At 47.8% G+C, this 27072-nt stretch overlaps 1 long non-coding RNA gene across 1 annotated transcript in view; it reads left to right on the forward strand.

Annotated features, from left to right (window-relative positions):
* Nucleotides 1-27072, forward strand: part of LOC141134618 (uncharacterized) — a 133706-nt gene that overhangs the window by 89129 nt on the left and 17505 nt on the right. The gene's annotated exons all lie outside the window — the stretch shown is intronic.

Raw genomic sequence — 27072 nt, forward strand, 5'->3', positions numbered from 1 at the left:
TTCCTCCTCCCTGGCCGCGGCCCATCGCATCATTTCCTGTTTGCAATGCCTTCTGGGAAGGGGCGGCAACTTCCTCTGAAACTGCCGTTGCTATGGAAACCTGACCTGAAACCTATTACACTGCTTGTGCTGCACTGAGCATGTGCGAGATCTGCAAGGATGAGATCCAGGAAGAAATACAGTCTGGCTTCAGATGCTCACACTTAAGATGGCCACGGCCTGCTGTAAGTTTATAAAATAACAAACTACTGCTATAAACTAACAAAACAGACCTTAGTTTACAGACTAACTTTACTAGAATACATTAAGCTTGTGAACTATAGGGGTATTTTTATTTAAAAAGTATAATTTCGGCCGGAACACCACTTTAACTACAGGTCTCCCACCTTGGTAGAGAGTGCTTTGCTGTGTAAATATCAGAACTAGATGCACAGAGCTATAGATTTTGTGTGCCTCACAGTGAACTGACGTAAGGCATCCCATTTACTTTGCATGGGCTTTCAACATGTTTGAATTATTTTTACGTTATATGTGCATTGGATTGCCATTCTGAATGAATGACAACACATGCTAATGAATACAAACCTGCACATTACTGTACATTGGGCCACGCACAAGTGTATATCTAATAACTCAACACACAAAAAGGGTATACATAAGCTGCAAAGGGTGTATATCTCTCTCAGAAAGAAATAACTCAACGAAAATGTATAATAAGGAAGAAAAGGAGGTGAAAAAAGTACACCTTTTAAAAGGTGTTTTATTGTTATGGGCATTTGATTCTTCACGTCCCAAATGTTTCTGTATTTGGTGTGTGTCTTGTATGAATGTACACATTATTAAAACTATAATAAATCAAACGGAACAGGGACAGAGGAAGCTCCTTCTAATGGCCGCAGCAGCTGTGCAGATCTCACCAATAGAGTCCCAGAGGAATAGATTAAACCGTTTGTGGTTTAACTCTCAGTTTTGGGTGTTCCTAAAGCATATTAGAACTCTAGAACAAAATGTAATATATTGCAGCTTACCAGTTCTTAAATGTGGTGGTTGCATTAGTCTTTTTCAGCCACCTTTCCTGCTTTAGTTTTACCTGCTTACCCTGCCAATAAGGCTACATTCACAGTGGCAATTTAAACTGGGTACATCCTAATGCCCCGTACACACGGTCGGATTTTCCGATGGAAAATGTCCGATCGGAGCGTGTTGTCGGAAATTCCGACCGTGTGTGGGCTCCATCGGACATTTTCCATCGGATTTTCCGACACACAAAGTTGGAGAGCAGGAGATAAAATTTTCCGACAACAAAATCCGTTGTCGGAAATTCCGATCGTGTGTACACAAATCCGACGGACAAAGTGCCACGCATGCTCAGAATAAATAAAGAGATGAAAGCTATTGGCCACTGCCCCGTTTATAGTCCCGACGTACGTGTTTTACGTCACCGCGTTTAGAACGATCGGATTTTCCGACAACTTTGTGTGACCGTGTGTATGCAAGACAAGTTTGAGCCAACATCTGTCGGAAATAATCCTAGGATTTTGTTGTCGGAATGTCCGAACAAAGTCCGACCGTGTGTACGGGGCATAACAGTTTTTTTTCGGGTTGAATGAAAAAAAAAACTGACAGGTCCGATCAGAGCCTCTGTCCTAACCATGCAATGTTAGTTCAGCAATCGCCCCTGCTGAGCTGTTGTGTTCTGAAAAGGGGGTGGCACCCCCTCTAGAACGCTCCGATCAGTGCTCCCTGCCATTGGCTGGGAGCACTGAGGAGTCAGTTAGCTGCTGGTTTTCCAGCATGCACATCCAACAGACCGACAAACACACAGGCCAGATGTCGGCCGTTTTTTTTTTTTCTAACTGGTTGTCTTCCAACATTCGGCCCGTGTGTACAGGGCTTTAGGCCTAAGTCACCAGTGTGAATCTAGGCTAACCCCTTCCCGTCTTAGGGTGACAATGTTTTGGACTACAAACACTTGCTTTATAGTGGGGAGATGTTTTGAAATTTGTAGAAGACATTCTTTTAGTGCACATGAAACTACATGAACACAAGATTTCTGAAAGTGAAAGTGATGAAACATCCTTTTGCTTCCGCTGTGTGATGAGACACCGAGCTAACCGGTAGGAAGCCTCACTTTCGCCATTCACTGCTTGCGCTGCTAGTAATATGGAGTCATGTCAAGGCTTACTGAAGTTGGCAATTTATTTGCGGTGTCGTGAGGTACAGTATCAAAGGTTATGGCGGCATATACAGTTTCTGTAAAAACGTCCTCCCATAAACATAAGTGTGGTTATCATAGAAAACCAAAATCCAGCCTGGTCAATCAGTTGTTTCCCTTGGTAGGCTCAGGGAGGAGGCATAGTGGCACATCTACCTATATCAGGTATTCCTTAATCTGACCATAACCTCAATGGTGGAGCATTCACATGTCTCTAGATACCTTTGCCCTAGAGGAATTATCTTTTTTCTTGAAATACATTTGGTTGCAGAGATTCTTCAGGGTGCTAGGAAATTTCATTTACCATTTATTATCAATTGCCATGTGTCCTTTTACATTTTTCAGGTCACTTGGAGTAATCACATTGATTCCAAAAATCTGGAACGTCATGGCTAATATTCACAAAGAAATATACTTCCATTCAAGAAGTAGTTACAAATTCGCTATTAGTTTTGTGGGTGGCTGATTTAGCATTTTAGAATATGACTCACTTGCCCAACTGCCAACTATCTTTAGAAATCACTTTAAGGTGTTTAATACAAGCATCACTGAACTAGTTTTACTGCATTTTCTAATCAGGTTAGTTACAAAACAATGAGCAACACAAATTAAGTGAAGGTTGAATAGTTTTTTGCAAGTCTCCCTTGTTGTTTTCATTATCGTACAGGCAATACGTTTACATATTACAAGTATTTAGAAAGCTGACATTTACATTCTGTACATTCATATCAACCCTTGCCCTGAAGGAGCTTGGCATTTAATGTCCCTATCTCACGTGAAAAAAATACAGACATAATAGGCCAATTTGGATAGAAATCCAGGGAGAGCATGCAGAAAGTGTCCTGACTGAGATTCATAGAAAACTAAGAGCAGACAAAAGACCAAGTGGTCCATCGAGGAGGCCCATGTGTTTTTTTTTTTTTTTTGTTTTTTTTTATTATTTTTAATACGTTTTTTTGGTCAACTTTTTTTGTCTGAGTACCAAGGACCCCAGTGCTGGAAGGCAGGGTCTTTAAAATATAAAGATGCAGTCACTGTTTGGTTATCCTGACAGCCGAGGGTGCCAGCTGTCTGCTTACAATAGCGTGGGTGAAGAAAACTGTGTATGACTAGCCTTGCTGATTAGAACAAGAGCTGGGGATGCTAGCATAAGAAGCTGGTGTAAACTATTGGAAAGTAAGCCAGTGGTGTCTATTTGCTCTTAAATATCAAGTCTTTTTGCAGTGTATTGTATACACCAGGGGTAGGCAACCCCTGGAACTGGTGCTGCAAGCGGCATACAAAGCCTCTTTTGCCGGCACTCGACTCCCTCCCCATCAGCAGAGCAGCGCAGGGAAGTGTCAATGGGACACTAATGCATTCCAAGTTGAGAATTCCTCACATCGCACCTGCACTGAGGGGGAGGCACTGTGCCCCCACACATTGTAAAAGATGGGAAACATTGTTTTGTTCTCTAACTTAGCTGTAGCTGCGATCGTCAGCTTTTGTGATGTGGAAGAGATTTGGTGTAGTTCTGCTGGGGGGAGGAGGATGGTTGTCATTGGCCACTGCTAAACCCAAATACAGTCCTGCTAGCCCCGCCCACCATCTGGAGGAAGATGACTCGCTTGGTTGCCACTACCAATCTCATAAAGAAGGGATTTCACTGTGATTGAGAATACTACAATCAGGTAGCAGTTTGTGGAATTACTGTTGAGCTTCTGGCAACTTTGTTGAAATTATTCCTGAACCTTTGCATCACTTACTACTGAACCCCTGCACTCTGTGTCCCTTTAAGCCACAGCCATTATTCAGCGCAATGAAAATCACATCCAACCACTTTTTCTCAGCTGTGGGGGCCCAACTTATGATCCTGCACACAGGCCCACTGCTTTCAGAAAATGCCCCTGACCTGAGCTCATCTTTATGCATCGATTCCAGATGCTTGTATGTGACATCACATACAAGCAGGTGGGCTGAATGTGAGAGTAGGATCAGCAGGATGAGAAGGGTTCAGCAGTGGGACAGAAGAGCAGGGGTACAGTGTTGGGGCAGATGAGCAGGGGGTTCAGTGTTGGGACAAACAAATGGCCCCCGCCCCCACCTATAACTGGTGAGTTGAGCTATGAAATGTTCTGTTTTTGTCTTTCATGCTTGTGCTCCTTGTTGTGAAGGTCATTTATAGGTGGGGGCGGGGGCCATTTGTTTGTTAGTGGTGTAAATATGATCCGGGGAAACATTGGGCACCTTCGCTGCCACTGCTGGGTGTTCAGTGTACTCCAGTTCCTTTAAGGGGGATTGGGTTACCTCCAGGCCCACCTGCCCCTTATCTATACATCTAATGCATGTGCTTCCATTGTGGAGACGCTTATACATTCAGTAGCGTTAGGACTGCAAGCAATACACAGGGTGCCGTGAAGAGGCCTTGCAGCTTACACATGCGTTTGTGAATATGTGCTAACTAAACCCCTATTTTTAACTCAGGCTGTTGGACAGGTTAACTTGGTTGGTTGGCAGACTGGTTGGTGAGTTGAGCTATGGAATGTTTTGTTTGTCTTTCATGGGTTCAGTGTTGGGCCAGATGAGCAGGGGGGTTTACTGTTGGGGCAGATGAGAAGGGGGTTCAGTGGTGGGACAGAAAAGCAGGGGGGTAGAGCAGTGGGGCAGATGTGAAAGGAGGTGTATTGGTGGGACAGATTAGCAGGGGGTTACAGTGGTGGGGCAGGAGGTACATTGGTGAGGATGATGAGAAAGAGAGTTACAGTGGTGGGGCAGATGAGTTCAGTGTTAGGACAGATGAGAAAGTGATTCATTAGTAAGACAGAAGAGCATGGGGATACAGCAGTGGAGAAGATCTGCATGGAGGTAGTGGTGGGGCAGATGAGAAAAGGGGGTACATTGATGGGGCAGATGAGCAGGGGGGTTACAGTGGTTTGAGGGATGAGAAGGTTGTTCAGTGGTGGGGCAGAAAAGCAGGGGGTACAGTGATGGGGCAGATGAGCAGGGGGTTACAGTGGTGGGACAGATGAGCAGTGGGGGTTTAGTGTTGGGCCAGATGAGAAGAGGGTTACATTGGTGGGACAGATAAGCAGGGGGTTACAGCAGAGGAGCAGGGGGGTACAGAGGTGGGGCAGAGGAGAAAGGAGGTACATCGGTGGAACACAAGAGCAGGGGGTTACAGCGGTGGGACAGATTTGCAGGAGGTACAGTGGTGGGGCAAATGAGAAAGGGGGTTACAGTGGTGGGACAGATGTGCAGGGTAGTACAGTGGTGGGGCAGATGAGCAGGGGGGTACAGTGGTTAAACAGATTTGCAGGGAGGACAGTGATCTGAGGTGTAAAGGTGCATGAATTTGGGCTGATCTTAGGTGTGGAGTTGCAGGAATTGGGGCTGATCTGAGGCATGAGATTGCAGAATGTTAATTTCTCACTACTAAAGTAGTTTACAGCAAAATATCCTTTTTGTGATTAAGGCTCTGTTTCCACTAGTGCGACTTTTCATGCGACTTGGGACTGAAAAGTCGCATGACAAATTGTTTCCCATGATTTCCAATGAGTACCGTTCATATCTGTGCGACTTCAAGTCGCAGCGACTTCAAAGTAGTCCCTGCACTACTTTGGTCCCACTTTGATGCGACTTGAGGTCCATAGATACAGGCATTGCTTCAAATCGCGGTAAAAAGTCGCGGTAAAATCGCGGTAAAAAATCGCGGCAAAATCGCGCGACTTTGGGGACGCACTAGTGGAAACATAGCCTGAGAGTGTGAAGTTGACATTTTTTGGTTATAAAATTGGCACTCTCAATTTCTTTGAAAACATTTTTCGGCACACTGCTCAAAAGGTTGCCTACCTCTGGTATACACTATCTGTATGTACAGTATGTTCTTAGTTTTTGAGTTTCCTTCCACAATTCCACATCGAAGTAGATTAAGGTGTATGTAATGGCAAACATTTTACGTTAATTGGACAGTACAGGACACAGGAAAAATATTCATAGACCCTGGGTTATAGGTTCATACCTTCAGGTGATTGGACACTGGCAAGCTTTTGAAGCTACACCCACTTGGTGCCTCCATTATAACTCCCCCCCACTTCATGAGCCTTCAGTTTTTTCCTAGTGGCCTAAGATGATGGACCTCTTTTCCTTTGCAGAGAAATCACTCTTAGTATAACTAGTTCTTTTATTTTTCTTTGTTATTTTTTTTTTTCTTCAATCAACACCGCATTGTCTTTTAATCCCACAAATATAAGCAGTGCATCTGGATAGGTGCAACCACAATAAACTTTGGGAACCATACCCAGAACCCACACTGTGGGGATGGCCTGAAATGTTACTCTGAGCTTTGGATCCTGCATGGGCGCTTACCTACCCCTGCAGTCAGCCACAAGGTATTCTACAGATTTAGGGCTTTGGTCCATCCTTCTCTAACCCAATCCCTGAAGACCCCTTTGGGGGTATGCCCACCGAGAGGGGCAAAGTCTGCGCTTTATTTACAATCCAGCATCAAAGAAAGGGTTATACTGTATGCTTCTGACTGAGACTGTAAGGCTTCATTCTCACAAGGCGGATCCGCTGCCTCAGAGTCTGCCTCTGTCTGCCAGCTCAGCGGGAGATCTCTCCGTTGATCTCCGCTGAGCCGGCGGATGACAGGTCCCTCTCTGCTCACTGAGCGGGGAGGGGCTTGTCGAGCGCCGCTGGTTACTATGGAGAGATCGGATGAAAACGGACAGCATGTCCGTTTTATCCGATCTCACCCGATCCGCCGGGGACGGATGCGAATGTAGGGGTATCCGTCTGATTTTAGCGGATCGGACCGGGTCGGATGTCAGCGGACATGTCACCGCTGACATCTGTCGCTCCATAGACTAGCATGGAGCGCCCGTTCAGGTCCGCCAACAAAACTGACAGGCGGACCTGAACGGTCTGACAGTGTGAAAGGGGCCTAAAAGACCTAGGTGGTATTTGAATTGTATTCACTACAGTGTAAACTTTCCAAATTTGGCACTAAAACTCAACCACTCAGAGTTCTCAGGTGGATAACCTCACACCACAGGTCAAACTTCCGCCTAAAGTATATAGTACTCAGGCGCTTGCTTTTGCCACCAGAATTTGTTGCAGGACAGTCTACAGCTGGGTTGCTTTATTCTTTTGGACACACTTACCCTATACCCCGAACCCCACTCCATGAATACTGTCACACGTATCTATGACAGAGACTAGGTAAACATATGCTCTGTTTAAAGCCCACATAAAACTCAATCTTGAGTGACGATGTGACTCTTGCAGTGGAGTAGGAGGCCGCTAACACCAGTCTCTGTCTCTGCACTCTATTTCACAAAAGCAGAATTCACTGCATCTATATCACAATTTCTTAGACAAATAACAACCTTAAGGCCCCTTTCACACTTATACGACTTTAAAGTCGCACGATTTTACCGCGATTTCGACGCTATTTTACCGCGATTTGGGAGCAGTACTACTTTGCCACGTTTTTGGCATTAACAAATGAAAACATACAGTAGTTGGTATGAATCATAAGGGGAAACTCCACGCCAAGTTTTAAATAAAAAAACTGGCGTGGGTTCCCCCCCAGGGACATACCAGGCCCTTAGGTCTGGTATGAATTGTAAGAGGAACCCCCTACGCCGAAAAATCGGCGTGGGGGTCCCCCCAAAATCCATACCAGACCCTTATCCGAGCACGCAGCCCGGCCGGTCAGGAATGGGGACGAGCTAGCGCCCCCCCCCCCCTGGACCGTACCAGGCCGCATGCCCTCAACATGGGGGTGGGTTTTGGGACATGGGGGGGCGCCCTGCGGCCCCCCCACCCCAAAGCACCTTGTCCCCATGTTGATGAGGACAAGGGCCTCTTCCCGACAACCCTGGCCGTTGGTTGTCGGGGTCTGAGGGCGGGGGCTTATCGGAATCTGGGAGGCCCCTTTAATAAGGGGGCCCCCAGATCCCGGCCCCCCACCCTATGTGAGTAAGTATGGGGTACATGGTACCCCTACCCATTCACCTAGGGAAAAAAGCGTCAATAAAAAACACAGTACACAGGTTTTTAAAATAATTTATTAGGCAGCTCCGGGATCTTCTTCCGACTTCGGGGGTCCTCTTCCGACTTCGGGGGTCTCTCCGGCGTCTTCTCCCGGTGTCCGCATCTTCTGCCGGCTCCACCGTTATCTTCTGGCGCTCTTTTGCCAGCGGTGGTCCGGACCTCTGGATCGTCTTCTTCCCTCTTCTCTTCCAGAGATGTTGACACGACGCTCTCTCCAGCCAGAATGGTCTCTGTGCGCTCCGCACCGGACTTATATAGGCGGTGACCCCGCCCCCTTATGCCGTCACAGTCCCTGGGCATGCTGGGACTGTGACGTTTTAGGAGGCGTGGTCACCGGGTGATGACCACGCCCCCTTATGACGGCACAGTCCCAGCATGCCCCGGGACAGTGACCTCATAAGGGGGCGGGGCCACCGCCTATATAAGTCCGTTGCGGAGCGTTCAGAGACCATTCCAGCTGGAGAGAGCGTCGTGTCAACATCTCTGGAAGAAAAGAAGAAGGCAGAAGTCCGGACCACCGCTAGCAATTGAGCTGCAGAAGATGCAGACACCGGGAGGAGACGGCGGAGAGACCCCCGAAGTCGGAAGAGGACCCCCGAATTCAGAAGAAGATCGCGGAGCTGCCTAATAAATTATTTTAAAAACCTGTGTACTGTGTTTTTTATTGACGCTTTTTTTCCCTAGGTGAATGGGTAGGGGTACCATGTACCCCATACTCATTCACATAGGGTGGGGGGCCGGGATCTGGGGGCTCCCTTATTAAAGGGGGCTCCCGGATTCCGATAAGCCCGCAGACCCCGACAACCAACGGCCAGGGTTGTCGGGAAGAGGCCCTTGTCCTCATCAACATGGGGACAAAGTGCTTTGGGGTGGGGGGGCCCGGCAGGGTGCCCCCCATGCCCTAAAGCACCCACCCCCCCATGTTGAGGGCATGCGGCCTGGTACGGTCAAGGAGGGGGGGGGGGGGCGCTCGCTCGTCCCCACCCCAATTCCTGACCGGTCGGGCTGCGTGCTCGGATAAGGGTCTGGTATGGATTTTGGGGGGGACCCCACGCCGATTTTTCGGCGTAGGGGGTTCCCCTTAGATCCATACCAGACCTAAGGGCCTGGTATGCCCCTGGGGGGAAACCCACGCCGGTTTTTTCATTTAAAACTTGGCGTGGAGTTCCCCCCTCTGGATTCATACCAGACAGCTGTCAGCACTGCCTGTCGCTCATCGGGAAAGGAAAAAAGTTTTCCTTTCCCGATCAGCGAGGCCAGGCTTGTGCTTACAAAGTCGTACTGAAGTCGTGTCTATATTATTCAGGCACGACTTGCATGCTACTTCAGGTTTAACATTGAGGTCTATGGAGTACAACTCGCATAGAAGTTGGACCAAAGTAGTGCAGGGACTACTTTCAAGTCGGCACAACTTAAAGTTGTGCCAATATGAATGGTAGTCATTGAAAATCATGGAGAATGACTTGTCATACGATTTTGCAGTACAAAATCGTGGGACAAGTCGTATAAGTGTGAAAGGGGCCTAAAGCTGTATCAAACCTACAAATGTAATATATTGCAGCTTAGCAATCATTAGTTGCAATACTTTTTTTTTCCCTCTGTTTTCACCCTGTGATCTTGCCAGTAATACATCTACTGTGTTAGACTGCATCCACACTGCATGAAGGAGCACAGGGGACACATTTGGACAACATTGCCAGTCTTGGGGGAGGGGAGTGTTAGATGTACTAGCAGATTTAAATACACTAACAATCTGAAGCCAGTAAACATTTTTTTCCTTTAGGGATAAAGGATTTAAATACATTTTTATAATCCTTGTAAGCACCACTGCCAGTACTGAATATTTTGTCTCAACCCTGTAACTGATACATCTGCAAGAAAAGCTTGTTCTTTTGAAAAACAACAGATCACCAGAAAAATATAGAAGTTAGCGTAAAAAAGAAAATGAATGTAGCCATCGTATTTAAGAATTGCTAAGTTGTAATATAATAAACGTTTACTTTTGAGTTTACTATTACTTTAAGGCCCCTTTCACACATGCGGACAGTATGTCCGTATTTCATCCATCCGTTTTCGGATGAAATACGGACATACATGCATCCCTATGGGATAGCGGGTGTCAGCGGATGTACATCCGCTAACACCCGATGTCGTCCGCCTCCGCTCTCGTCCGATTCTGCGGACGGAAGAAAATCCTATTTTTCTATCCGTCTGCAGAGTGGATCGGAGGAACACGGACAGACGGTCCGTGTTCCTCCGATCCCCCATAGGGGAGAGCGGAGATCTGACAGGGCGGTCCCTGCACAGTGTGCGGGTCCCGCCCTGTCATCTGCCTGCTCAGCTGGGGAAAGCGGAGCGATCCCCGCTGAGCAGCGGATAAACACGGGGCGGATCAACACGGATCCGTCCCGTGTGAAAGGGGCCTAATACAGACATCTTTGCCTAGGGCTCAAAAACACCATGCCTCTTCTCTCTACTACCTGAGTTGGATCCCCATATGCCTGTCTTAGATGAGGCAGACACGTAAATGAAAGAAGAGGACATTAAGTCAGTACTGGAGAAAGCTGCAAAATATTTCCCCTCCCTAGATATTTGAGAGGGAACTTCATGCAACATGTTTGCTAATGCAGAAAAGCTTACTGCTTTACTGCACAGAAGCCTTGACGTTGTACAGCTTAATTCCCCATCTCACCATGCCCCTTTGGGTACCAATAGACCTGCAAAATCCTAAATACATTTCCTGTTCATGAACAGATAAAATGTGCAATCTACAGTATGATTATTGGTTCACTCTTCCCCAAATTCTACCTCTGCAAAAAAACAGAGCATCAAATCGCTCCACCATGTCTTTAAATTTCAAACCTACGTTCAGCCCTTTCTTTTGGCGCAACACTTGGGCCACAAACCCAGCAGGTCTTCCCCAAAGACTTCTGCCTAATGAAGGAGTGCCCTCACTTCTAAGAGTGGGAGGACATCAGTTATGCCCTGTACACATGATCGGACATTGATCAGACATTCCGACAACAAAATCCATGGATTTTTTCCGACGGATGTTGGCTCAAACTTGTTTTGCATACACACGGTCGCACAAAGTTGTCGGAAAATCCGATCGTTCTGAACGCGGTGACGTAAAACACGTATGTCGGGACTATAAACGGGGCAGTAGCCAATAGCTTTTGTCTCTTAATTTAATCTGAGCATGCGTGGCACTTTGTGTGTCGGCATTGTCCACACAGAATTTACGCGAATGGATTTTGTTGTCTGAAAATTTTATAGCCTGCTCTCAAACTTTGTGTGTCGGAAATTCCAATGGAAAAAGTCAGATGGAGCCCACACACGGTCGGAATTTCCGACAGCAAGCTCCGATCGCACATATTCTGTCGGAAAGTCCGTCTGTATGTACAGGGCATTACAGTTTGCCTCTCTTTGGGTCACAGACATCCCAGAACTGTGGGTTCAATCAGTGGTTTCAAGGGGGGGTACAAAGGTATAAACCCAAAATGAAAAGAAAATTGCCTTTAATTCTACTCTAAAAGTAATTTTGACTTGCCCGTAAATTCTATTCTTGGAAATCTTGAAGTACAGTACAGGACCCCCCCTCCATTTCATTCCTTGGTTAAACTGCATTGCTTGGTGTAAAAAAGTGTAGCGCTAAAAGGCACCCAGTGAGTGTGTCCTCAAAGGCTTGCCAATGTCCAATCACCTGAAGGTACAAGCCTGTACTGTGTGATGGATTCATTGTGCACGATGTGACAGCAAAAAATTACCTGCAGGGATTCTGACCTTTCCATACTCTTTCCAAAACTAAAGAAAACGTTTTGGCTATACATACACTCAATGCATTCCTGAAAGTCTCCACAGTTTATTTGGGTGTGGTAGAAACTTTAGATCAGCCTTTTTCAACCAGGGTGCCCAGGCACCCTGGAGTGCCTTGAGGTTTCTTCAGGGGTGCCTTGGAAAAATGCCTAAAAATGTATCAAAAACTGTATACAAGCCAGCAGATGGATCAAGCCTGCCTTTTAGTGACATACAGCCAAAGGTTTTCATTATGCACCATTACAACTTTCTAGACACTGTCATCCTCACAACCAATAACACAGTTAATAAGGAGGATGTCTGTTGCCTCCACAGCATCCTTGTTTGAGCCTTCTGTGTCTCTCCCCATCAGCACTTGGTTGACATTAGCTGACTGATGGAGCGAAATTGAGGGAGAGGATAAACATTGGAATACTAGTCAGTACCAGAGTGCAAAAGTGTATTTGCTTTGGAAGAATAAATCGCCTCTAACTTTGGGTGTGCTATGTGTGGATGTTGATGCAATATGTAAAGCTATTAGAATAGTTTTCTACATTTTAGAATGGGGTGCCTTGAGACTGTCCATAATTTTAAAGGGTGCCTTGAGATTGTTCATATATTTAAAGGATGCCTCGACTGAAAAAAGGTTGAGAAACACTACATTAGATTGTTAGCTCTTAGATAGCAGTGATGGGTGTGCATGGTTCCATGCATGCTGGGGATATATTGCTGTTATATAAAGATGGGGAATGAAGAATATTATCTCACCTCTTTAGGTGAATATTTCATTGATATGCACACTGTGTCTGACGCCAACAAAAGTTTTACATTGGAATGAAATGGTATTTAACAGTTTAGTCTGTTATAAAAACATTAGATGAAGAAAAGCAGGAGACAAATGATTGACTGTACAATGATCGTTGTATGTCAGCTGAAGCCCCATGTTATATTGTATTGCTTTTATTAACAGTCCTGGATGTGGATTAAACCTCCACGCACAGCACAGACTCTCATAACAAAAAGTGACACAAAATAGGCAGAATACAAAAAGTCCATGTGATTGTGTTCCCAGATATTACAGTTACGCCAGCTGTGCTTCCAACATATTGATTTTCCCCTCAGAATCTGTACATCCTCATTATTTTAATGAGAATCTCACACAGTTCGGTAGAACACAAGAACAGAGAGCACAGCAGGGAGTTATTCCATTGATTGTACATCATTTAAACGTATGCTTTGAGTATATTGAAGACTTGTCATTGTGTAGACTGAAACCAAACGAGCTATTACTTCAGCAGAGAAAAACTTTATTTTGTGTAGTTCTTGTTCTTAAACCTATCCTTTCCTTAGAATATGAAATTGTGAGTCTTCTAGTATAATGATGTATGTTTTAAGCATAAATCCATAGATGCGTCAGACTCTGAAGCTAGTGAATTTGAAGGGGTCCTGTGTGATGGATTCATTGTGCACGATGTGGTGTCAGGTACTCACCAAGGCGGAGTTGCTGAGAGAGACTCCCCTTGCAGCTGGGTGCACAATACCCTCTGGAAGTGGCACAGCGGGTATTGGGCACGAAGAAGCTCGGGTCACCAGCAGGTAGCAGAGAAGCAGGAAGGTACTTCAGGCAGAGCGGTTATCCGTGCAGGGTGGCTCACACTGGGCTGGAACCGGCTAGGTAGAAGCTTCAAGCAGAGTCTGGAGATGAAGACTGGAGCCAGTTGAGGCTGAGGGTTAAACACAGAGGCAAAGTCCAGAAACAAGTTGGGGGTCAAACACGGGAAGTCAGGAAGAAGCAAGCAGGCTGAAGATCAAACACTGGAATCAAGGCAGAGGCAAAGTCCAGGAACAGGCCAGGGGTCAAACATGGGAAGTCAGGCAGAAGCAAGCAGGCTGAAGATCAAACACTGGAATCAAGGCAGAGGAGTCCAAGAGATAAGCCAAGGGTCAAAGTGCTGGAGAGGTTCAGACGAGGTCAAGGTCAATCCGGGTCACAACAGGCAGGCACAGGTACACAGGTTTTCAGGAACAGGTTACAGGAGCTGAAAGGACAAACCAGCAATGATATCATACACAAGGCTGACTTTTATAGGCCTGCCCGGGAGACTTCCGCTGTGCGCACAACGGCGCGCATGTGCCCGTGCGCTACGGCGCATCGCGCACCCGTGTGCGCCGGCCCACAGAACTGTGTACTTGGAAGCGTGAACCCGCCGGATCGCGCACCCGTGTGCGCCGTAGCGCAACTCTTCTGCGCAGGCGCACAGGAAAGCACCGACGCTGGCAGATCAAGCTTCTACCATTTCTCTGACAGTTGGTTTCTTCACTTCATGCAAACCTTTACTAAGGAGAAATGGGTGATCCCATTACTTACCTACTTCTGAAAATTCTAGTTGCTTGGCTCTTACTCTGACCAACTGACTTTTACAGTTTTGAGCCATTACACAATATATGAAACGTGTATGCATATCAGTAAAATTAGAAGTGCTAATCTGCATAGGTTAGCTTCACTCAAAGTTTTGAAGCAAGAGGGTCAGCAAAGAGAGCCAAACATCTAGCAAAATAAAAAGTCAGCAATGGCAATCCTCATGCTAGTCTCTGGAAAACAGAAAATTTCCCTTTAAATACTTACCATAATTTTCCTTTCCTGATGGACTCCATGGCAGCTTACGTATGGGTTAACCCTGCCTCCACTCCTCCCCTATAGGACCCCACTCCCATAAATCTTTGCTCTAAGCCAGAGGACACATTCCGTAACTAGCCTCCTCAAGACACTGGGGGGAACTCCTGCTGCCATGGAGTCCATCAGGAAAGGAAAATTACGGTAAGTATTTGATAGGAAATTTTTAGTTTTCCTGACCGACTCCATGGCAGCATATGTATAGGAACTAACTCGCCATACACCCAATGAGTGGGCAATGCTAACCCAAAGGCTTTAATTTGTACCGTCAATAGACAGGACCTGCAAGCCAAAATAAACAGAGGATAAGGAAGCAGGCTCTACACAATAATGGTCCATAAACGTATTGATTGAGGACCACAAGGCCGCCCTAGAGACTACTTTGGGATCCATATGCTACGAAACTGTCCAAGATGTAGACCTACTCCTGGTCTAGTGAGCAGACACTACCCCCAAAGAAACCAAGCCCTTGGCTCTGTGAGCCTGTTGGATGGCCTAGGCCATACCACAATCCTCCTAGATGAGGCACGTTTCTCTGTCCTTTCTGGCAAAAGAATGAACAGGTGAACCCTCAAGAAAGTTGTGGCTTTGTAGATATAACTTCACAATATCTAAGAGATTCCTAGAACTGAAGAAAGGGACTGCTGGGAGTCAACTCAGGATTCCCTGTCTACTAGACATGCACTATAACCAACTAAGCCACAGCACGCCCTCTCTCACGTCTAAAGGACGCAAGTTAGAACTCTAAGGTTGGCAGAACAATTTCTTGGATCCCATCAAAGACTCATGCACCCTTGGGAATTGAGTCAAGCATAGGTAACAGCACCGCTCGAAATGGAAAGAATGTTAAACAAAGTTCTCCATGACCAGTGAATCAATCTCTGAGGCTTTTTATGCCGACGTGATAGCCAAGAAAAAGGCAAACTTGCCAGAGAGGCCTTTAATGGAGACAGCCCTAGAACACTCCGCTCCAATTGCCGAGGGGGAGTTGAGAACAAGAGGGAGACTCTATTTGGAAAACCTCTGCTTACTCCAAGGTCTGAGCCTAACTACTCCCTTGAAGAATTGTTGGACAGGAAAAGATGCCTAGACTGGGATACACCTGTGAAGGCCGATAAAGCTGACACTTGAACTCTGAGGGAGCTGACCAGATCTAAAGCCAACTGGAGGAAGCCTAGGTGATCTGTCAGCAGCAGACATGTATTAGAACCAACTTTGACCAGATTCTCCCGTAAACTTTGTGTTCATTCTAGTATTCAAGGGAGAGGAGATGACTCTGGAGGAGCAGCCGAGGACTTCCAATCTCGAGAACCAGGTCGTGAGATGCAACCACGCTGGACATGGATGTAAAATTGCACCCGGGGACAAAAGGTCTGGCCTGAGGAGAAGGTGCACCGGGGTCTTGGAAGCTGAACTGTGCTAGCAAAGGGAACTATGGCCTAATTGGCCAACAAGGCATCGCTGCCACTACTTCCACAACCTCTGTTCGGAGTCTTCGTAGAAACCCAAGGTTGACCAGGACTGGAAGAAATGCACAGGTCCTACTGCATTTCCAATTATCCATCAGTGCATCTGTGCCTGAAAACCCCCACATGTAGAGACCATTCGTTGTCTTCCAATTGGACTCTGGAAAGAAAGTCTGCTAGAATATTTTGGACTCTGGGTACATAAGCCGCTGAGGTGTAGGCTCGAATCTTCTGAGCCCAAAACATAATTGTAATAGAGACCAGGATGTGAGTCCCCCTTTGCCTTTTAACGTAGGAGACCGCCATAGTGTTGCCTAACCTAAGAGCACTGACGGTCCCTTCCTTATATGGTGAAAGGCCTGTAGGGTGCAGGAGGCTGCCCGTAGTTTCATAATATTCAACACAATCTGTGAAATTGACAGCCCCGCCTTCCTTGAGCTATCCCCGATAGGCAGAAAGCCTCCCCATTCCGTATTGCTAGCATCGGACGTGATTGTGAACCAGGAAAATGGGGCAATGGAATGGCAAATGAGCTAGTTTCTCCATTGCAGCCACCAGGGGACTCGCTCTCATGACTGAGGTTATGTAGATGACCTTAATTCTGCTTCTTGGCTCCTACTGCTGGAGAAACCCCTTCCGGAAGGGTCACCTTCTCCAGCTTCCACTTGACCCTCGGATCCGTAGACACCATAGTGCTAATCATTTTAGACACTGAAAGGCACGCAGGTGGCAAGAAGACAGGGCCAAGAGTATTCTGTTCCAGAACATCAGGATCCAGAGTCAAGGCAACGGTCCCATTGATTGTATTGAAATGAGCCCCACGGCACACAGGAGACTGAGTGGGCTCCAGGTGACTCTTTTCCAGATTCAGCTGCCAGACGAATTTGAGGAGCATTGACAAGACCTGAGCTCTGGGCTCCAGCAGGTGTCCTCTGTTTTGGGATAGTAGGAGAAGGACATCCACGTAACTATGCAGGCATATTCTCCTTGTTTTGATAAAGACTTATAACAACCAATAAGACCCTGAAAACACACAGGGTGATGTCGAAAGCCCGAATGGCTGGAGCTGGAGATGGTCTTGACCTACAGTGAACCGAAGGAACTTGCGGAAGTCTTCTACAATGGGCACATGAAAGTTAGCATCTTAGGTCTATTGGAAACAAGCCAGTCACCTAGCCGGACCCCCTATGAGTCAGGGACAATGTTTCCACCTTGAACTTTTCCTTTGCTGAAAATTGTGCCAGATGTGCAAGGTCCAAAACCGGCTTCCGCAAGCTGTTCCTCCTCATGTCCATAAAGAGGGGCAAGAACCTGCCCTGAAATTTCTCGCATTCAGAGACTGGCACGGAAGCACTTTGTGACACCAGTGACTTACATAAAGCATGAGTATATGCTTCCTTTATCTCGGACTGAGGTAAAATCCATTGAAATGATTCTGAGATGAAGACGAATTCTGATGGACCATACATGTCCCGAAAAGACCACTTTGACGTCCTAATAGTCAGAGGCCCAAACTTAGTAGCTTCTTGGATACCCGAGTTCAAGCTTTTAGCATACTTCTGAGGGGATATCTGGTCTCCTCACCAGCTCGTCCTAAAAACCCGACCTGGTCTGTAAAAACGTGGGATCCTTGCACGCTCTGAACTTTGTTCTCTAGACTGTCGTTTTCTGGCCTATCAGGTGCCAGTCCTGAGGCAGGACCCCAACTTGCCAACTGTGGCCCAGGTTGCGGTGCTATCCAGCTTGTCAAAAGATGAAGCTCCCTCAAAGGGAATGCTATATTACCCCTGTTAGAGGCAGGATCAGCAAGCCCAGGCCCCAGCCATAGCACTCACTTGCCATAACTGACGGGAACATAACCTGGACCACTATGTGGATGATGTCAATTGGAACCTCACCATGGAAACCGACACCAGCTTTGGTTCCTGAACTACAGAGTTTCTGAAAACGCTCTTGAATACGGCATCCCAATCTTCCATCCACATTTTCATCCTTTTCAACATGGCCACAGGAGCCCAGGCCGACTTTGGGGCTATTCACTGCATCTTCCAAAGAAAAGCGACATGTTGTTTAGAAGGAAGGTATAGCTCGTGACTTTGTTACACTCATCCAAAATGATGTTCTGTTAGGAATGGGGAAAAAATAGAACACTCTCTCTAATGCTGCGTCTCCACTATGCCGACCCTCTAAAGTTGCATGATTTAGAGTGCGAATTTGGAGTGTGATCTTGATACGATTCTGAGTGCAGCTCCGAACCAACTTTATAGTCTCAGGATCAAAGCTGCATCAACAGTCGCACCAAAGTAGTCGCTTTCCAGAGTCGCTGCAACTTTAAGTCGCATAGATTATAACCGGTGCCATTGAAATCAATGGACTGTGACTTGTGATGTGACCCTATGTGTCCAAAGTCGCATGACAAGTTGCACTGGAGGAAACGGAGCCCAAGGTTCTTACAGAACTTTCTCTTGCTTTGCAGGCGACTCTACAGGTTCTATTCATGTAAATGCATCCATCATTGTCTTAACCAAAATGTGTTACAAGGGTAAAAATAGATGGATGGCTTGTTGGGACAGTTCCAGTTCTTCCTGGTCATCCTAGTGGGAGAACACACCGCAATAGCTGTTGAACTGTGCATGTGGCTTGTATTCCACTCTTGCACCACGTGCCTCAACAGAGATTCCATTTGCTGGAAATCACCACCCCCTTTCCCAACCGCCTGGGCTTAGCATAGCTCACACAGAGACTTGCCCTCTGGGACAGGAGTCCCGCATCCCCAGCGGGCTCCCTCCTTGGAGCAGCTGACATAGTGGTGGGTGTGTAAAGGAGGATTCATAGCTTCTACTATGGCTGGACCTTGACTGTGACCTGTGCCAAATACATCTGGAAGAAGAATGTTGTGACCTAATGAGGTCTATATCATCTCGTGCCATGTACTGTGAATCTGACTTAGAAGGACTAAAAAAAAAAAGTACCCAGGTCAGCAAGGAAAGGAAAGGGTTAAACCCACCCTCTCATACCTGCTACACAAGGTTAGGCCACAAGGGGGGGCAGTGAAACATCCACAGTGTAAAACTGCACAGACAGACAGACAACCTGCACAGGTGATGAAATCATAGCAGAATCACACAAGCAGCATACAAGGATGTTAATGCAGAGCTGGGATGATTGCACACTGCATTAGAGAAACTGCTGCAAGCTGCCCACAGAGAAATCCCAGTATCAACAGTACTGATCGCTGATTGAATTTCTCCAGAAGAGAAAGCAGCGGCTTAGAATGCTAATAGACTGGAAGACACTAGTGCCAGGGAAGAAAACAGAATTGGTGCTCACAACTGGCCCCCACCCCCACACTGTTCATCCCCGGCTTTTCCCTGTGTCCTCCTCCTCCCTCCCTGTGTGCTGCTCCACCCCCCAGCAGATGATATAAACTAACCTGAGGTGCAGGGTCTAAGCACAAGCCAATCTTCACCAGAGCTCCTGATGGTGGAGATGTGTTTTTAATAATGCCAGCATGATGAGAGCAAGATGTGCAAGTCAGGTAGCAGATGAACTAGATAAGGAACAAGCAGAAGCATAGTCAATGAACAATTCAAGGGTCAATAATGAGTATTAGCTGGATGGGATCAGACGGAAGCATAGTAGATCGGCAAGCCAAGGGTCAATAATGAGTTGTAGTTGGATGGGATTAGACAAAAGCATAGTTGATGAACAAGCCAAGGTCAATAACAAGTGGTAGCGAAGGTAATGGGGTGCAACCAGGTAATGTCACAGCTGTGGCCTAGATCAATCATTGATGTGGCAACAGGAGTCATGGAAGCAATCTAGATCATCTCTTGGATGGAGAAACACTGTCCAGCAATCTATGCAGTCTGCATCCCAGCAGTGGACAATTGGAAGGTGGATTACCTCAGCCATCACTGTGACTAAAAGGAATTGGATCTTGAACCGGATATCTTCTACTTGATCTGTCAGAAATGGAGGATTCCAAACATGGATATCCTGGCTGCCAGATTCAATCATACCTCTATTTGTGGCAAGGACCATGAAACCTCTAGCACTGACATTGATGCTCTGATAATTCCTTAAGACTCAGTTCAGACTAACCTATACTTTTCCTCCAGTGTGCATTCTGCCTCAGCTGCTTCACAAAACAGAGCAAGAGAAGCCCATGATTCTTATTGCACCAGACTAGCCCAGACGACCATGGTTCACAGACATATTCAGACTGCTAGGAGATGACCTCTGGCTTTTTCAAACAGGCCAGACATGCTAGTGTCTCCTAAATCAATCCTCTCTTATAGCACCTTATGCTTCCCTGGGACCTCAAATAGGTTCTCTCTGCCCTGCCCTATACATGCTGTAAATACTGAAATGAAATAACTTTATATTTTTCTACTTATTTATTTGTACATATTCCCATCCAGGTTTGTTCCCTTTTCCCCTCCAATTTATCTTCTGAGATGCCCTTGCTCCTGGGCCCAGGAGCCATTTTTCCAAATTTTCCCAGCCAAGGGACTGGCTGGATTTTGCTGGGGGGGGGGGGGGGGGTGAGTGTACCCTCTAGGTAGGTAGGTGCTAGAGATAGGATTTTGTAGGATAGGTAAATTTAGGCAGGCCTGGCTGGGAGTGGCTCATGGTAGCAGCTGGTGACTCACAGGCAGCATCACTAAGACTTCCTTTTTCTTTCTAGAGTTTACTGGAAAGTTCTGGAAAGAGAGGAGGAGAGGGGAGGTGGAGCCACCTGGCGTGTCTTAGGGACCCCTGGCTAATCCCCAACCTAGATTGTCAGGGGGCAGGCCTCCTTGGAGTCGGCCCAGCTGGGGTGGACTTGTTCAGGTGGAAGAGCTGGAGATGGAGTTCTAAGCTGTTGGGGGCCTTGGAGGGAGCTCCCCAGTCTGTGGGGTGTGACCTTGGGCCTGGGATCGGGCGCAGATAGGACCCTTGTACAAACCACAGGGGTGTCCTGTACAGGAGGCACAGGAGGAGCAAGAGAGCACAGCAGGGGAGAGTACTTCCAGACAAGTCTCCAGGGAGAGGAACAACTGGTCACAGCCAGGAGGGCTCGTGAGTGACATGCACAGGCCTGAGAGGACTGGGGAGGCACGCCTGCAAAGACTGGGAGGATGCAGTCTGGGATGGGTTCAGAATCAGCGAAGTGGACTGTTGTGTCACGGGCAGTGGATAAGGGCAGCTGCAGCCAGGAGGGCTGGCAGGTCCTGAAGATGGGTTACTGGGCTCAGTAGCCACATTTAGGACAGCTAGCACCAGAGACTTTCTATTTTGCTACACTAAGAGGCCCACAGTCCCTGCCTGCAAAGGGCACTTGCTAAGGCCTGGCTGAGCCAGTTTCAGGCCTAAACACTTTGTGCTAGCTGTGCCTGAAGATTAGAGAGGAAGCGATGTGCAGGAGGAGAAATGGAGTGAATATACAGGACTGTACATAATTGTCCCAAGCAAGTTCTACCAATTAATGGGCATCCCATACTTTCCTTACCCCATCCAAGTTCAATCCCCTGAGTGAAATACAAAAAAACAAAGTGCATGGACTGTTCTATGTCTCTGAGTGTCTGAGAGGTGAATACCAGGCTGGGCAGGGTGTCAGGTGAACCACAATACTCAGCGGCTCCTATGGGGGTACCGCCACAAATATCTCTCTTATCATTCCTCTCTCTCTATCATCTCTATCACCATCATATCTTTCCCTATATCACCGCCCTCTCTGTTTATCTATCGTCCCTCTCTATCACTATCTCACTCCACATACAGTATGCTCCCTCTATCTTTTGCTCTCTCTATTATCCCTCTTTTCCTTTCTTTTCTCTCTCACTCTCTATCATCTTTCGTTACTCCTCTGTAGGGATGAGCTTTGTGTTCGAGTCGAACCCATGTTCAACTCGAACATCGTGTGTTTGGTCGTTCACCGAATTACGAACGCTATGGGCCGTTTGCTCCAAATTCGAATGGCGTGTCACGGCCCATAATTCACTGTGGCATTGCAGTGCATTGCTAGCTGATGATTGGCCAAGCATGCACTATGACCCGCATGCTTGGCCAATCACAGCGCCGTCTGAACAGAGAGCCCTAATTGGCCAAAGCCAAGGACGCTTTGGCCAATTATGGCTCAGGGGGTTTAGTACACGCCCCACACTATATATATATATACACACTGTATTCAGTTTAGCTAGATCCTGTTCTTCTCTTCCTAATATACTGACAGGCAGGCAGTTGTTTTTACAGTATTTCCAGCTACTGTACTGTGTACCCTGCACAGTCTCACCTACAGTATAGCAACCTGCAGCCAGGTGCTTGTGTAGGCTCATTGAAGTATTTCCAGCTACTGTATTGTGTACCCTGCACAGTCTCACCTACAGTATAGCTACCTGCAGCCAGGTGCTTGTGTAGGCTCATTGAAGTATTTCCAGCTACTGTACTGTGTACCCTGCACAGTCTCGTCTACAGTATAGCAACCTGCAGCCAGGTGCTTGTGTAGGCTCATTGAAGTATTTCCAGCTACTGTACTATGTACCCTGCACAGTCTCACCTACAGTATAGCAACCTGCAGCCAGGTGCTTGTGTAGGCTCATTGAAGTATTTCCAGCTACTGTACTGTGTACCCTGCACAGTCTCACCTACAGTAAAGCTACCTGCAGCCAGGTGCTTGTGTAGGCTCATTGAAGTATTTCCAGTTACTGTGTACCCTGCACAGTCTCACCTACAGTATAGCTACCTGCAGCCAGGTGCTTGTGAAGGCTCATTGAAGTATTTCCAGCTACTGTACTGTGTACCCTGCACAGTCTCACCTACAGTATAGCTGCCTGCAGCCAGGTGCTTGTGTAGGCTCATTGAAGTATTTCCAGCTACCGTACTGTGTACCCTGCACAGTCTCACCTACAGTATAGCAACCTGCAGCCAGGTGCTTGTGTAGGCTCATTGAAGTATTTCCAACTACTGTACTGTGTACCCTGCACAGTCTCACCTACAGTATAGCAACCTGCAGCAAGGAGCTTGTGTAGGCTCATTGAAGTATTTCCAGCTACTGTACTGTGTACCCTGCACAGTCTCACCTACAGTATAGCAACCTGCAGCCAGGTGCTTGTGTAGGCTCATTAAAGTATTTCCAGCTACTGTACTGTGTACCCTGCACAGTCTCACCTACAGTAGAGCAACCTGCAGCTAGGTGCTTGTGGAGGCTCATTGAAGTATTTCCAGTTACTGTACTGTGTACCCCGCACAGTCTCACCTACAGTATAGCAACCTGCAGCCAGGTGCTTGTGTAGGCTCATTGAAGTATTTCCAGCTACTGTACTGTGTACCCTGCACAGTCTCACCTACAGTATAGCAACCTGCAGCCAGGTGCTTGTGTAGGCTCATTGAAGTATTTCCAGCTACTGTACTGTGTACCCTGCACAGTCTCACCTACAGTATAGCAACCTGCAGCAAGGAGCTTGTGTGGGCTCATTGAAGTATTTCTAGCTACTGTTCTGTGTACCCCGCACAGTCTCACCTACAGTATAGCTACCTGCAGCCAGGTGCTTGTGTAGGCTCTTGACGTATTTCCAGTTACTGTACTGTGTACCCTGCACAGTTGCACCTACAGTATAGCTACCTGAAGACAAGTGCAGGTGTTATCATACTAGAAATACTACAGGCAGGCAGTTGATTCTGCTAGCTGCAGTATAATTGGTATATAGGCCGATAGTATGTCTGAAAGGCCAACAAGGAGAGGCAGACAGTCACAAGCCAATAAAAGAGGGCAAGCAGGCTCTGTGTCTAGAGGCAACAGTGTTGGTCGTGGAAACGGTGCATCCTCATCAGCATGTGGCCATGGGACACGCTTGGCCTTTATTTCGGCAGCTGGCCATATTGAGCCGCAACATGCGGAAGACTTGGTCGAGTGGATGACCAAGCCGTCCTCATCCTCCTCATCCTCTTTCACCCAGGCTCAGGGTACTTTGGCAAAGCAGCTGCCAACGCGGCCTCTTCCCTCAGCTCAATGGCATCAGTGACTCCTTCCCTAGCCCCACCATGTCCTCCTGAGGAGTCCCTCGAACTGTTTGACCACAGTGTTGGGTACATGCTCCAGGAGGATGCCCAGCGTTATGAAGGCTCTGATGATGATACTGAGCTAGATGAAGGCAGTAACGTGAGCACGGACAGAGGGGGTGCCCAAGAAGGACAGCAATCTAGCAGTCATGTTCCCCCTGCTGCAGTATACTGCCAGGTTTGCTCCAGTGATGAGGAGGGAGGGGATGATGAGGTCACTGACTCAACGTGGGTGCCTGATAGGAGAGAGGAGGAGGAGGCACATCACCAACGAGGCAGGATACCCTCCAGGGGCCAGCCTAAGGGTAGCACACTGACTGCATCACACTGCAGAGCTCCACATGTGCAGGGCGCTGCTGTCTCTGCACGTTTTTCCAAAAGTTCTTTGGTGTGGGCCTTTTTTGAGACGAGTGCATCAGATCGCACCGCTGATATTTGCAACATATGTCTCAAGCGTATCTCGCATGGCCAAAACATCTCCCGCTTGGGCACCACATGCTTGACCAGACATATGTTGACCTGCCATGCAGTTCGTTGGCAAGCGTACCTAAAAGACCCACACCAAACAACAAAGAGGACCTCTCCTTGATCCTCATCAGCTGGGATCTCCAACCCCACTATACCTTCAGTTCTCTCTGAGACCTGCACTGAGAGGAATGAAGGTGTAGAATTAGGTGTGTCACAGCCAAGTACTTGCGGGCAATCTGCTATCGGTACACCGACGTCAGATTGTACCAGGCAAATTTCCCTGCCCCAGCTGCTGCACCGCAGAAAGAAGTTCGATCCCAGCCATCCACATGCCCAGCGGTTGAATGCTAGCTTGGCAAAATTGCTAGCACTTCAACTGCTATCTTTTCAGTTGGTAGACTCTGCCCCCTACCGTGAGTTTGTGGAATGTGCGGTTCCTCAGTGGCAGGTTCCCAAACGGCACTTTTTCTCACGGAAGGCGATTCCAGCTCTCTACTGGCATGTGGATGGCAATGTCTTGGCCTCACTGGACAGGGCGGTCAGCGGTAAGCTGCATATTACCGCTGACTCATGGTCCAGCAGGCATGGACAGGGACGTTACCTAAGTTTCACGGCGCATTGGGTGACTCTGCTGGCAGCTGGGAAGGATGCAGGACAAGGTGCAGTAGTGTTGGAGGTTGTTCCGCCACCATGCCTCCAAAATGCCACTACTGGTAATTCTGACACACCTCTCTCCTCCACCCCCTCCTCTTCTTCTTCCTCCATGGCCTCTTCCTGTGCTTTTTCCTCAGAACCAGCGGTGCTCCGTAGGCGTTCAAGGGGCTACGCAAATACGCAGGCCAAAAGATGCCATGCGGTGCTTGAGCTGGTGTGCTTGGGGGACAGGAGCCACACTGGGGCAGAGGTTCTGTCAGCTCTGCAGGGGCAGGTTCAGAGGTGGTTGATGCCACGCCAACTTAAGGCAGGAATGGTGGTTTGCGACAATGACACCAACCTCCTCTCTGCCCTCCGACAGGGACAAATGACCCATGTGCCCTGTTTGGCTCACGTCCTTAACTTGGTGGTGCAGCAGTTCTTGGGCAGGTACCCGGGCTTACAGGATGTCCTGAGGCGGGCCAGGAAAGTCTGTGTGCATTTTCGCCAGTCATATAATGCCAGTGCTCGGCTGGCAGACCTCCAAAAGGAGGTCTGCCTCAAGAACCGCCTGCCCAAGAACCGCCTAATCTGTGACATGCCCACCAGGTGGAACTCAACGTTGGCCATGCTGCAGCGGCTGCACATGCAGCAGAGGGCCATCAATGAGTACCTGTGCGACTATGGCACCAGGACAGGGTCAGGGGAGCTTGTTTTTTTTTCCCCACGTCAGTGGGCCATGATCAGGGATGCATGCACTGTCCTGTCACCATTTGAGGAGGCCACGAGGATGGTGAGCAGTGACAGTGCATGCATCAGTGACACTGTCCCCCTTGTCCACCTGTTGGAGCACACGCTGTGTGGAATAATGGACAGGGCACTTGAGGCAGAACAGAGGCAGGAAGAGGAGGACTTCCTTAGCTCTCAAGGCCCCTTTTATCCAGACAGTGTTCCTGCGTGCCCGCCGGTCACACAGGAAGAGGAGGAGGATTGTGTCAGCATGGAGGTGAAGCCTGGCACTCAGCATCAGCAACACTCTTTAAGGGATCATTTGCAGTCCCAAGAAACCCATGGACTTGTACGTGGCTGGGAGGAGGTGGCTGCGGATCATGTCGTCCTTAGTGACCCAGAGGACTCCGGACCGAATGCCTCAGCAAACCTATGCTGCATGGCCTCCCTGATCCTGCAAAGCCTGCAGAAGGATCCTCATATTCGTGGTATCAAGGAGAGGGATCAATACTGGCTGGAAACCCTCCTTGATCCACGTTACAAGGGTAAGGTTGCAGACCTTATCTTGCCATCGCAGAGGGAGCAGAGGATGAAACATCTTCGGGAGGCCTTGCAGAAAGGTCTGTGCAACGCGTTCCCAGAGACTGGGAGGTTACAAACTCCTGTTCCTGGACAACGTGTTGCTGAGGCTTCGGTCAAAGAAGGAGCGGTGGAGAAGGTGGCCGTCTGACCGATGTGTTCTGACAATATTTTAGTCCGCAGCCCCAAGGTATGATAGGTTCCAGCAACCATCGCCAGCGTCTGTTTTACATGGTGCAGGAATACCTAGGGGCAAGATCTGACTTGGACACCTTTCCCACCGAAAATCCTCTGGGTTACTAGGTCTTGAGGATGGATCACTGGCCAGAGCTTGCACAGTATGCAATTGCACTACTGGCCTGTCCTGCATCCAGCGTTCTTTCAGAACGCACATTCAGTGCTGCTGGAGGCTTTGTAACCGATCACAGGGTGCG

Source organism: Aquarana catesbeiana, linkage group LG03, assembly GCF_042186555.1.
Source record: "Aquarana catesbeiana isolate 2022-GZ linkage group LG03, ASM4218655v1, whole genome shotgun sequence".
NCBI lineage: Eukaryota > Metazoa > Chordata > Amphibia > Anura > Ranidae > Aquarana > Aquarana catesbeiana.